The sequence below is a fragment of the Ceratotherium simum genome, chromosome 15 (assembly GCF_057802395.1).
Source record: "Ceratotherium simum simum isolate JZ-2026a chromosome 15, ASM5780239v1, whole genome shotgun sequence".
Lineage (NCBI taxonomy): Eukaryota > Metazoa > Chordata > Mammalia > Perissodactyla > Rhinocerotidae > Ceratotherium > Ceratotherium simum.
The window spans coordinates 17,090,560-17,103,954 of record NC_141914.1 but is presented as its reverse complement, the minus strand read 5'-3'; the positions used below and the strand labels follow the sequence as shown (position 1 = coordinate 17,103,954).

General features: G+C 35.9%; 1 protein-coding gene across 7 annotated transcripts in view; it reads left to right on the top strand.

Annotated features, from left to right (window-relative positions):
• Window positions 1–13,395, top strand: part of ZBTB20 (zinc finger and BTB domain containing 20) — a 775,204-nt gene that overhangs the window by 308,601 nt on the left and 453,208 nt on the right. For all 7 annotated transcript variants that reach the window (XM_087439628.1, XM_087439631.1, XM_087439629.1 and 4 more), the window contains exon 3: window positions 6,153–6,226. The gene's annotated coding sequence lies outside the window, so the exon portion shown is untranslated. The remainder of the gene's footprint in view (window positions 1–6,152; window positions 6,227–13,395) is intronic.

Here is a 13,395-nt window from a genome sequence, read left to right as displayed (position 1 = left end):
AAGGAGAACAAAGTTAGATGACTTACACATTCTGGTTTTACAACTTACTATAAAAACTATAGTAAGGAATAGAGTACTGCCCTATAGATCAATGGAATGACATTTTAAGTTCAGAAAATTAACCTTTACATTTTTGGTCAATTGATTTTGACAAAAGTACCAAGGCAATTTGATGAGGGAAGGAATAACTTTTTCACTAAATAATGCTTGGACAGTTGGTACTAGGACTATGTGAAATATAAATGAATAACTATGGTGCTAGGACTATATGAAAAAAGAAAAGATTTTAGATTCTTACCTTACACTATACACAAAGATTAATGCAAAATGGTCATATACCTAAATGGAAGAGCTGCAACTATAAGACTCCAATAAGAAAACAGGAGAAAATCTTCATGACTTTGGGTTAGACAGAGTTCTTAGATATGACACCAAAAGCATGATACAAAGAAGAAAAAACTTGATAATTTGGATTTCAACAAAATTTAAAACTTTTGCTCTTCAAAAGATACCACTAAAGAAATAAAAAGACTGAGAGAAAATATTTGCAAGATTTGTGATTTGTAAATATATACCTGATAGGGCTGGCCCCATGGCTTAGTGGTTAAGTGCACGCGCTCCGCTACCCACAGCCCGGGGTTCGGATCCTGGGCGCGCACCGATGCACCGCTTCTCTGGCCATGCTGAGGCCACGTCCCACATACAGCAACTAGAAGGATGTGCAACTATGACAGACAACTATCTACTGGGGCTTTGGGGAAAAAATAAAAAGGAGGAGGATTGGCAATAGATGTTAGCTCAGAGCCGGTCTTCCTCAGCAGAAAGAGGAGGATTAGCATGGATGTTAGCTCAGGGCTGATCTTCCTCACAAAAAAATAAATAAACCTGTAAATATATATCTGATAAAGGATTTTTATCATCATAATATATAAAGAATTCTTCAATTCTATAACAAAAAGACAACCCAATTAAAAATTGGGCAAAATGTTTGAATAGATATTTCACCAAAGAAAATATAAAAATGGCTAATGGGTAAATATGCTCCACATCATTAATCCTTAGGAAAAAGTAAATTAAAACCATAGTGAGATACTACTTTATACCAACTACAGTGGCTGTAATAAAAAAGACAGGCACTATGTGTTGGTGAAGAGGCAGAGAAATTGGAACCCGCATACATTGCCAGTGGAAATTTAAAATGGTACAGCCACTTTAGAAAATGGCTTGGCAGTTCTTAAAAGTTACCTTTATGACCCAGAAATTCCACTTCTAGGTAACTGCCTAAGAGAAATGAAAACATATGTCCACACAGAAACTTGTATATAAGTGAATGTTCATAGCAGCCTTATTCATAATAGTAAAAAACTGGAAAAAATCCACATGTCCATCAACTGATGAATGGATAAAAAAAATGTGTTATATCCATACAATGAAATACTATTCACCAATAAAAGAGAACAGACTATTGCTACATATCACAACATAGGTGAATCTGAAAAACATGATAAATGAAAAAAGCCACATAACAAGAGACCGCATATTATATGATTGCGCATATATGAAGTGTCCAGAAAAGGTAAATGTTTAGAGACAGAAAGAAGATTTGTTGTTGTCTGGGCCTGGGGGTGAGAGTGGGGATTGGCTACCTAGGGACATAAACGATCTTTCTGGGGTGACAGAAATTTTATAAAATGGATTGTGGTAATGATTACTCAATTCTAAATTTACTTAAAATCAATAAATCATACACTTACAAGGATGAGTTTTATGTTATGTAAATTATACCTCAATAAACTGTTAAAAATGAAATTATGCTTATTAAAACTAAGAAAAGAGAAACCTGGCAGACACTCCTTTAACCAAATGACCATGATTAACATCCCCAGTGATCTCATCTTGATATCATGTACCCGAGATATGATGTTATATGAAGAACATTTCATGCTTTTGCCTTTTTCTCTAAATCTATATTCCCAATCTAATTATGAGAAAACATCAGACAAATCCAAGTTGAGGAACATTCCACAAAATATCTGAACACTACTCCTCAAAACTATCAAGGTCATGAAAAACAAGGAAAGACTGAGAGACTGTCGCAGATCAGAGAACATTTAGGAGAAATGACAGCTAAATGCAATGTGGTATCCTGGATCAGATCCTTGGAACAGAGAAAAGATATTAGTGGAAAAACTGGTAACATCTCAGTAAAGTCTGTGGTTTAGTTAGTAGTATTGTACCAATGTTAATTTCTTAGTTTGCCAAGTTTTCCGTTCTTATATAAGATGTTAACATTAGGAGAGAATAGTGAAGGAAATACGGGAATTCTCTGCACTATCTTTGCAACTTTTCCGTAAGTGTGAAATTATTCCAAAATAAAAAGTTAAAATTAAAAAAAGGAAGATTGTCTTTAAAATGAGCTGGTGGAAGAGGCTAGCCCGGTGGCATAGTGGTTAAGTTCCTCTGCTCCGCTTCAGGGGCCCAGGGTTCGCAGGTTCAGATCCCAGGCAGGGGTTTGGATCCCAGGCTCAGACCTACACCACTCATCAAGCCATGCCGTGGTGGTGACCCACTAACATCTGTTGCCAATCTTTCTCTTTTTACTTGAGGAAGAAAGTCCCTGAGCTAACATCTCTGCCAATCTTCCTCACACACAGACGAAAAAATATCTGGTGGAAGAAAAAGTGAATGAGAGTATAAATGAAAAAAACATTGACTGTGGGTGATGAGTACATGGCAGATAATTTTACTATGCTCTTTACTCTTGCATATGTTCAAAATTTTTCATAATAAAGTGAAAATAAAAAAAATAGACTAAGAGAAATAATTTAAATATTATAATTTGTCCTCTGTGCTTACCACAGACATGGCATGTCTCTTAAAAATCAAAGCTGAACAGTGTCAGAATGAATAAATCATAGAGAGGTGAGCAAACTCTCAAAAACTATCTGAGCATGATAAAATCGATGCTGAATAGTTGGGAGAACATTAAGAGAATTGCCTGACTTAGCATAGACCTCCTAAACTGGAGTGCTTTGTTGTTCTTTCCTTGAAGTTTTGTGACCTGGTGATATCTAAGACTCCTATCTATGGCAGGATTTTAAAAAGTGGAGTGTGGTCAGAAGCAGCTCTTTGTTCCCAGTCTATGTTAAGATCTATAGTTCCTCACCCCATTTTGAGTTTTTTATTGTCTGAGGGCTTTGTTTTTTGGCCTTGTGACTTACAGGATAGGTTACTGTAATATAATGCGTTTGCTGGTTCTCTGGAAAGCCATTCAGAATCTTTAACTAGTGCAGAATTTACAACTCTTTTGCTAAAGAGTCTCTGCCAGGAGAAGCATTCTTCCGGGCTTTGTAATTTGCATTGATTACTGAGCTGTTTCCCAGTGCATCACTGGGTGTTGACTGTAATCTGTAAAGCCTTTCATAGTTTTGTCCTGATTAAAGAGGTCTGACACTGGTGGTCGATTTTAATAATGACTGAGATTGATCTGGGTGACTTGAAAAAATTTTAACAGATTTTGGAACCTGAAATGCTGAAATGTCGGGAGCAAATTATTCTTATTGATGACACATACTCTGGAAATCTACCATTTTAAAGGTGGGTTCAGTGTACAGTACTGAACTTGAAAAAAACAGAAAGTTGAAAAGTAGACAATAGCGCCCAAAGTAAGGTCCTAGTCCTAACTTTCTGCTTGTTAATTTAATCCAACATGCCTTCAGAATATTTCACTTCCTTGATGACCATTCTTCCAAGCAGTTTCTCCCCGGTACTTAACCCCACATAGTGACAGAATTAATGATTTTCTCATGAGGCAGATATGAATAGGAACATATTCATATCAAAGACAACTAGTCCCACTTCCAGGTCCATCTTTGGGCCAAGATATGTAGTCGCCAACAGTGACTTGGCGACTGTATTTTTTTAGTCCTGGCGCAAAGTAAGATCCATCTGTTTTGCCCAGCCGTTTGCCTGAGTGCCACAAAATGGTCCTGTTATTAGTCTTATTTGTGGTCCTATTTGAGGTTAGAGGATAATGTAAATAAACTTCAGTCCTCCTTGTGATGAACGTAGCATGGGAATTAAAAGTGGTGGTGTTGGTAGTGGTAAGTGATGTTGCGTCTCTATTTTCTCAATTGCTCTGTTTTCTTTGGATTGGGAAACAGACATTTAAGAATGAGTTTGTCATCTGGAAGGATAGTTGTGACCAAGTTTCCCTCAACAGGATACAAGATGTTATTTTTGAGCTTCATTACCCTCACCAACGGAAAAAAAAAAAAAAAAGAAAGAGGGGAAGAATAAATAAGGAAGAAAGTGAAAGTAAGGAAGAAACAGAGAAGTGAAGAGAAAGGTCAAAGAGAAGGAGGAGAATCTAACTTGGTAGACCGTCTATTCATAGAAATGACTTTATTATTTTGAACTGATAGTTCAATTCACTCAACATCTGGTGAATTAAGGAAAAGATAATCTGACTGATTAAATTGAACTGCTAGTTGTCAGTTAAACAGTTTATATATAAATATGCAGCCTAGTTTCCATCACCTTCTCTTGTCTGAACTAGACAGCGAATCAGTTTCACTAACCATGTCTGAACGGTGAGTAGAACAATACCAATTGGTGATTCAGATTTATAGAGAGGTGGGCAGTTTTTGTATTTCTGAATCATTTATTGGGGATTATTGTTATTCCATATAATTTCTGAGCATTAGTTATTTTTGTCAGTTTCTTTTATGAATGTTTTGTTGCCTTATAAGGAAATATGAGCACTCCCCTCCTCTCATTCAGTTGTCCCTGGTGACGCCTCCATAATTTCTGTCTTTACACTGGTGCATTTTTAGTCTTATTCAGGCATGTGAGAAGCTTGGAAAAAGTTGAGTTAGTCAACGTCAGTGAATTTTTTTGGATCCATTCATGGATAGATTTAGTGAATCCGAACCAGTTTGCATTTAAAATCTATATGTATGGAAGAGACACAATACCCAACATATTCCTCCACATTCTTCAAGGGAAAAAGAAAACAATTCACAAGTGAGAACTCGATGCATTTTCTAATAATAGATGCAATTTCAGGGATGATTTATGATCATGCTCTCATATGTGGAGATATTAAAATATTACCTTGCACAAATGTGAAGGTGGGCATAAACATACCACATTTAGTGCTACAAATACATTAGAAATGTACTGCCATGCTGTAAAGTAAAAGAAAGATAGTTGTATTATCTTCATTTTACATTAAAAATATGTATTTTTATAAATCTTGTCATGTCAGTTATTTGAAGCTAAGAATAGGGATGACTTAATCCAGTCTGTTTTTTTTAAAACTATTATCTTATTTATAGATGGTGTTGTATGAAGAAAGACAGGATTGAAAAAAAAATATGACATTTTAAGCCCAAATATTTATGACATACTTGGAGACTTTAATGCCTGGACTCTTAATTCGAAGATTAAAAATACATATTATAAAATATGGTTACAGTTATTTAAACCAGAAGGTCTGGTTCAAACCCCAGTGATCTTCCTGTGCTGTTTCAAACAGCAGTGGCTGCATGGGATGAGATATACAATACGATGTGGTATGGGGCACGCTAAACCCACAATACACTGCAATGGGCATTTTCTGCTGCTAAATATGTCCATTTACCTCTGCTTCACCATCTGCCCCATCACCAATGTGGTCATGTGAAAGTAGCAGATCTAAAATTTTTTTCCAAATCTATTTGAAGTTAGAATTTCCCTTGAACATGTGTATTCAGATCATAGATTTTCTTCTTTATTCTCTGAATTTAACATTTTATGTAATCTTTAGGCTGTAAAATTTTGTTTAGGGGTTTTTTTTAAATCAGATAGCGTATAGCAAAAATTCAGAGGCACTGAGCTTCTAGTCATATCATTATGAAGTCCTTAACATGGAGGCATATTTTGTTTTTCAGAATTGCTTTTTTTCCCTCTTTAGATCCTTTTCTTTTCATTAAAAAACTACTCTGGGAAGAGGGTTTTTTTTTTTTTTTCCCCTTAACAGAGGGAAAAAAAAGCCACGCTTGACTGATAATGCATTGCTTTGGATGGTGAAACATTATGAAAGTTTAATTTTTAATTAAATCTGAAATACCAATTATAACTGAAAGAGATTTTAACCTGTTTCTTTTCAGACTGCCTGAAGTTACATTTAGAGACTGAAATCACTGCACCTTAAAAACAAAAGATTGAGCTGCACTGCATTCCTGTAAGTGAACGCTCCCTGCACCTTCCTCTGTATTTTTGTGACCAACTCAAAAAAGGACAAAAACGTTGGTAACATAGAAACCAGACATGAGTAAAAATTTGAATGTCCCTGAAGAAATATATGTTTAAGTGATTTCCTTTTTTAAAAAAAGAAAATTTGTTGGGCTCGATATTCAGTATGTCTTTTTTATCCAACCTAAATTGTGAATCCTTTCTTTTGGCAGGTTTGAATTGCGTTAGGGAGGGTGTCACCCACTGTGCATCAGTGACATACACCCTGTCAGGAAGGATTCTTGCATTTTTGTACAAGTCTCATTGAAGGTAACAGATTTCTTGTGGAAGCAAAATAGATCACTTTTTCCTTTGTGATGTCATTAGAAATTTTTAGCCTTTGTGTCAATGGAAATGGAGAGAAAGAAAGTTCATGATGACATCACAAGATTTGGTTGCCTTAAGGACTTTGGGCAAAACTAAGTAAAATGCATAATTCCCTTGTGTGCGTGTGTTCCCCATTCTGCTATGAAGCAGTCAAAATAGCACATCTTATGTCTTCCCGTGAGCTACAAGGCTGTCTCTCAGAGCCCCATTGTTCCATAAATGCATGTCAGAGTCTACCACAGTCTGGTCTACCCTTATTTAGCTGCTGTTTTGTCAATGTACTTGGAAGAACAATTAACATTTGGGATTTCAATGTCTGAATAACAGGCAGTGAATAGAACCCAAGCATATAAAAGATTCAGACGCCCAGGGTAAGAAAACAGAAGCTTATAGTTGGTGGGGGAAAAAAGAAAGGCATTTTAATGCTGCCCTCAAAGGTTGTGAAATACTACAAGGAAAGTCAATCTGTTTGTTTGTTTTTTTTTAATTTTAGATCAAAATGTACATTTTGGTAATGAAATCCAGAAGGTTATGATATCTTCCTAAGTTTTGCAGTTTAATGTGTTGCAAGGTCTCTAGCTAGAGAGTCTTAAGACATTTAAATAACATTCAGCTCCTTGAGTCATTGTTGGAATGCCGGATGTGGGAAATACTGTATCGTGGTTTTCAGAGTGTCACAGTGCCTATACAGCAGAGTACACGAAAGGTGGTTCAGATGATTTCTTGCATTTTCACTTTGGTTCACTGCACTCTGTCCTTATTGACTATAGTTCTTGTTTGTTGACTGTAGACAGTCCTGAAGTTGTTTAAATATCTCTGCCTATTGTCTTAATTTCTGCTGGGTCTATTTTTCTGAGAGATGATGCATGGACAGAGCAAGATCACCCCACTGTCCGGGTATCCAGTGAACTGGAGGGAATTTAGGCAGCTCATGCATGTTGCCCACTGAGCACAGTGCCTAGCTGGTATGAGTGAATAAATGATGATCATTGTTATTTTTGTCATAACTACTACAGTTCAGACCCATAGACAGTAAAGTCTCTAAAAGCAAGGTCTATTTCTTATTCATTTTTGTAATCCCCAGTGCTTGGCATAATAATAATCAAGAAATAGCTGCTGTTATTAATACAATTAAAAAATTTGTTAAAAGTCAGAACTTTAGGATTCATTCTGTTAGAAAATCCTTTTTGTGAAGAGGGGTTGAATAAAGTTTTTGACAGTCAGGAAGACAATTATAAAGGAATTTGTCAAGACAAACCTGTCCATCATATTGCGTTAGGCGTCAGTTTCCCAGTCTTGCTCCTCTTTGACTTGACACGTCTTTCTCCCGGCCAAAATGAGAAGTGCCCATTCGTATCAGATCCTTTTCATCTGTGAAATGGTCTTCAGTAGTTTTCCATTTATGTTGTGTGGCTTACATCCCATACACTGGAGTTGTCTCCAAAGATGAATCTACTTGACTCCAGGATGGATGGTGCTCTGGACCTGTTTGTCTAGTTGCCATGCAGTGGATTATGCTTCAAGGAAATGGGGCAAATGGTACAATAGGTATTGGGCCAAGAGGCCAGGGATTTGGGAAATTGCCATTAGAAACTTCTACTTTCATTAAAATCCAGGACCAGTTTCTCAGCACTACTAAGACCATAACATTTTTTAGAAGTCAGAACCATTTGACCCCTTCTAAGGTTAGCTGCCTGTGTTTTTTTTTTTTTTTTCCCATAAGGTTCTCTGCCCTTCCCTACCAATTTTAATTTATTCCCAAAAGGGTTCCCTTCATTTTTATTAAATCAGCTTCTGGTGATGCAAATTAAGGCTCTCATAAAACTTGGCCTCTGAGGCAAAACTAAAATGATAAAATTTAGACAGTGAATTGTACTGTTATCATGTTGAATAATATTTAAGGACATCAAAGAACTTTATAAACACATTTCACATATGGTATTTGACCTTCTCCCTCTGACTTACTTCATTAGGTAGTAGATAATAACAATAATAAACAAACACATAGGGACAGAGATTGGATTGGTGGTTACCAGAGGGGAAGGGGGGAGGGAGGAGGGCGAAAGGGATAATTCGGTACATGTGTGTGGTGATGGGTTGTAATTAGTATTTTGGTGGTGAACATGATGTAATCTATGCAGAAATAGAAGTATAATGATGTACACCTGAAATTTTTACAATGTTATAAACCAATGTTACTGCAATAAACCAAAAAAATAAAAAATAATAAAAAAACAATAAAATAAATAGTAAACACATTTCACATTTTTTAAGATTAAAAAATTGAGGTGAAAGGGATTTTAGGGCAGAGCACCATCAAACATTATAGGTAGAAAGCATGTAAGAAATAAAAGGCCAGTCATCTCATTCTGAAATAAGTAAATTGAGGCCCAAGGTAGGGCATGCAGATTACCCAAACTGTAATGACCACCAATGCAGAGCAACCTTAGACGTCTGCATGAGAGTAGACCTGAATTTATACTCTGGGACTTTGATCTTTCCTCTACACTCAGGGGTCTGAGCTGTGTTTTCTGAGGAACAAATTGCCTTTGGCTCATTTTATGAGACCCATTGAACTGTAGTCCCCTCCACTCAGTAGTCCCAAATTCACATATAAGAGGTATTCTGAAAAAAATTTATTGTTATCAGAAAACTTTTTTTTTTCATTTTTCCTGTACATTTTGATATCATGCCTCTGGTTGTGCAATAAGTCAAATAGAGGCAAATTTATTGAGTTGACTTAATTTTCTTTATGATGATTTATAAAGTGGACAGAAGACCATTAGAAACTTCAGTAGTAGTTTACTTGGGCTTACAGTCATGATGAAACCAGTAATCTGAAGAGAGCCATTGTGACATGGAATTCAGACTTCCCAAGAGTGTGCCTCACGCATGGTGTCAGAATGTCGCTGTTGCCAGGGGTCATTTCCATCAGAGAAAAGTTTTCCAGGGACTGAAATAAGTGAAATAAACTTTAATAATTTAAAATGAATTACTTGCCCTGGTAATTTATTTCAGGTTGCCTTTATTGGATTCTGTCATTTAGCAATCCAAAGAGACCATGGTAGGAACTTTTCTATTATTTTACCCAGAGCTAAACCCTGGGTACATCTTAGTTTCTTCCTCAAATTTATTTTATCGCCTCCTGACCTTCCTACTCCCAGCCATGAAGAAGCTCAAGTCACTATGTAAAAAGAATTAGTGGCCTAAGTCTTTGTGTCCCAAGTAATGAGACAATATTCTGCCTTAAAAAATTCCATGGAAGCTTTGGCACGTAGAGAAGAAGGGAGAATAAAGATGCCAGAGCAGGGCCTTGGGTGTGGATGCTCAACAAGGTTCTCTCCTCAGACCTCTTGCCTCTTTTCTCTGTAATAATGAATTAAAATTTACCCTACGCTTCTTGTGAACAAATCATTTTGTCAGGATTCATAGATAAATAACATCTGTTTTCTATCATCAAGTAGTTCATAACCTGTTTGGACAATAACTACATCTTTCTTGTAGACAAAATGTTAAATGGATGTTAGAGGGAAGTAAATGTTTATCATTTCTTCTGAACCATCAAGGAATAATATGATATTAACAAGCAGCCCAAGTAGAGGAAGTAATAAAAATGAAATTTGAGGAAACAGCAAGTAGTAATGGTGTGATGTGGGATGTAGGGATGTTGGTTGTGGCCAGTGTTTTCCAAAGTGTGAGTGTCAACCCATTCATAGGTCATGAAATCAGCTTAGAGGATCACAGTCAATATGCTTTTAATGAAATAGAATCAAAAGAAAAAAATTATAAAAAGAGTGTGTTATATATTTTTGAGGTAATGGATTGCAAAATATATTTTTTACTAGGAATCATGCCACCAAAATATGAAAGCAGATGATATTAAGCAGAATTTAAAAGATGATAGGTCTTTTAAATACTCTACTCAGAATGGCTATTATCAAAAAGACAAGAAATAACAAGTGTTGGCAAGGATGTGAAGAAAAAGGAACAGTCGTGCACTGTTGCGAATGTAGATTGGTGCAGCCACTATGGAAAACAGTTGGAGGTTCCTCAAAAAATTAAATATAGAGCTACCGATTGATCCAGCAATTCCTTTACCAGGCATCTATCTGAAGAAAACTAAAAACACTAATTTGAAAAGATATATACACCCCTATTTTCATTGTAGCATTATTTACAATAATCGAGATATGGGAACAAGCTAAGTGTCCATCAATGGATGAATGGATAATGAAGATATGATTTATATATATATAATGGAATACTACTCAGCCATAATAAAGAATAAAGTCTTGCCTCTTGCTACAACATTGGTGGACCTTGAGGGTATTATGCTAAGTGAAATAAGTCAGAGAAAGACAAATACTGCATGATTTCACTTATATGTGGAATCTAAAAAACAAAACAAAAACAGATTGGTGGCTGCCTGAAGGAAGGGGGTTAGGGGGGAGGCAAAATGGGTGAAGGGGATTAAGAAGTACAAACTTCAAGTTATAAAATAAATAAGTCAGGGGATGTAATGTAAAGCATGGGGAATATAGCCAATAATATTGACTTAACTTTGTAAGGTGAAAGACAGTAACTAGACTTATTGTGGTGACCATTTCACAATGTGTACAAATGTTGAATCACTATGTTATACAACTGAAACAAATGTTATACAACTAAAACTAATGAAACTGTACGTCAATTATACCTCAATAAAAATAAATAAATAAATAAATAAATAAATAAATAAATAAATAAATAAATAAATATTCTACTCATGTAATCCTGACTAAGGGATAATACTATTTTCCCTCTTTTTGTATATTAGAAAGTGGAAGGATTAAGCAATTTGTCCCAGATCATAAAACAGGTAAATGGTAGAGATAGGATGTAAATATGTCTATCAAACTCCATAGTCATACTCTTCCCATGATTTGACACTGTTTTCCAGGGTTCCATGACTTCAATTATTTCACTATTGATAACTCACATATTTATATCTCTAGTCCTGATATCTTTCCCAAACTCTAGTCCTGCATTTCCCATGTCTTTATTTACATCTTTTTTTTTTTTAAAGATTTTATTTATTCATTTTTTCCCCCCAAAGCCCCGGTAGATAGCCGTATGTCATAGGTTCACATCCTTCTAGTTGCTGTACGTGGGACTCGGCCTCGCGTTGGACGGAGAAGTGGTGCCTCGACATCTTCAACTAGATATCACACTAGTTTCTCAGTCAGTATATCAAAATTGAATTTATCCTTCTAGTTAAAAATCATCTTCCTTTTGACTATCTTAATTTTCTTCATCTCAATTCTCCAGGTCATCTTCACTCAAAATATATCATTCTTGATTCTCTCACGCTTACCCCCCACAAGGTGTCCAATAAGTGGCCAAGTCTTGTTAATTCTTCTTTGCTACCTCTATCCTAGTCAGGCTTTCATCTTCTCCTATCTGCCATAATTTCCTAATTGGTAGAGACAGGGGGAAGGAAGACCAGCTCATCCTAAACACTGTTGCACCATTAGATTTCCTAAAGCAGGAACCATAAGATCATGTCACCTTTGTTCAGACAAAACTTTATAATTCTATGTTAATTACCAAATGGTTCCTAACCAATATTCATGACATTCTAAAATCTAATTCTAACCCCATTTCTGACTTAATCTTATGGTATAATATACCATACACTCAGGTGAAATTCCCTCACCCACCTTTATTAGTGTTGTTTCTGCCATCTGGAATGTCCATCATTCTGTTTTTCCATATGCAAATCTAACCTATCCTTCTAGGTCTTCAAATGCTACTAATTCCATGAAACATTCCTCCCCAACTTAGCCAGAAATAATCCACCCTCCCCTACCTACCAAACTCACCTAGCTCCTGTAGTGGCCCTGCCGACAATTTGATTTTGGATTTCTAGCCTTCAAAGCCTGGGAGAGAATAAAGTTCTGTTGTTTTAAGTCACAAAGTTTGTCATAATTTGTTACAGCAGCCTAAGAAACTAATACAGCATTCATCTACACTTTTTTATGAGACATGAATTACTTTCTGTATTTTTAAACAATATTTATGTACATGCCTTATTTTTTTACTAGGAAATAAATTCTTTAGGGATAGAATCCCTATTTAATTAAAATTTCTAAACCCTACAGAGTCTACACAATAGAATCATTAATTCATTATTCAACCATGCTTAATACTGGTAATATAGAAATGATCCTTTAGGCTCTCATGGAAATTATAGTCTCCTAAGGGAATCAGACATTAAGTAAACAAATGATCACAAATTACAAATTGTAGTCCGTGGAAAGAGCTAATAGGTATGCAAGACAACAATGGCTGAGGGAAATCTATTATACTGCCCATCGGTGCTCAGGAAAGAGTTCTCATAGAAAGCGTCATTTGAGAGTTGAAGGATAGGAAGAATTAGCCAGGTGAAGAATTTGGGGTGGGGATGGAAGCATGAGAGGGAGAGAAAATTCCAGACAGAAACAGCATGGACAAAGCCTTAAGGCAAGGACAAATGTTGTGTATTCAAGGAAATAAAAGAATTCCAGAGAGGCTAGAGCAAATGAGCAAAGGAGAGTGACTGGAGGTGGTCAGAGAAGTAGCCAGGGTGAGGAATTTAGATTTTATTCTGAATACATTGGAAAAGCACATAGTAGATGCACAAAAAGAAAAATAAATAAATATATGTATGTTGAAGGATAGCTCAAGAATAGAACAAACTCAAAATAATTCAATGATAAATAGTATGCACAAGTTCATAGCATCCATACGTTTATTTTGAATCCTCACTGAAGG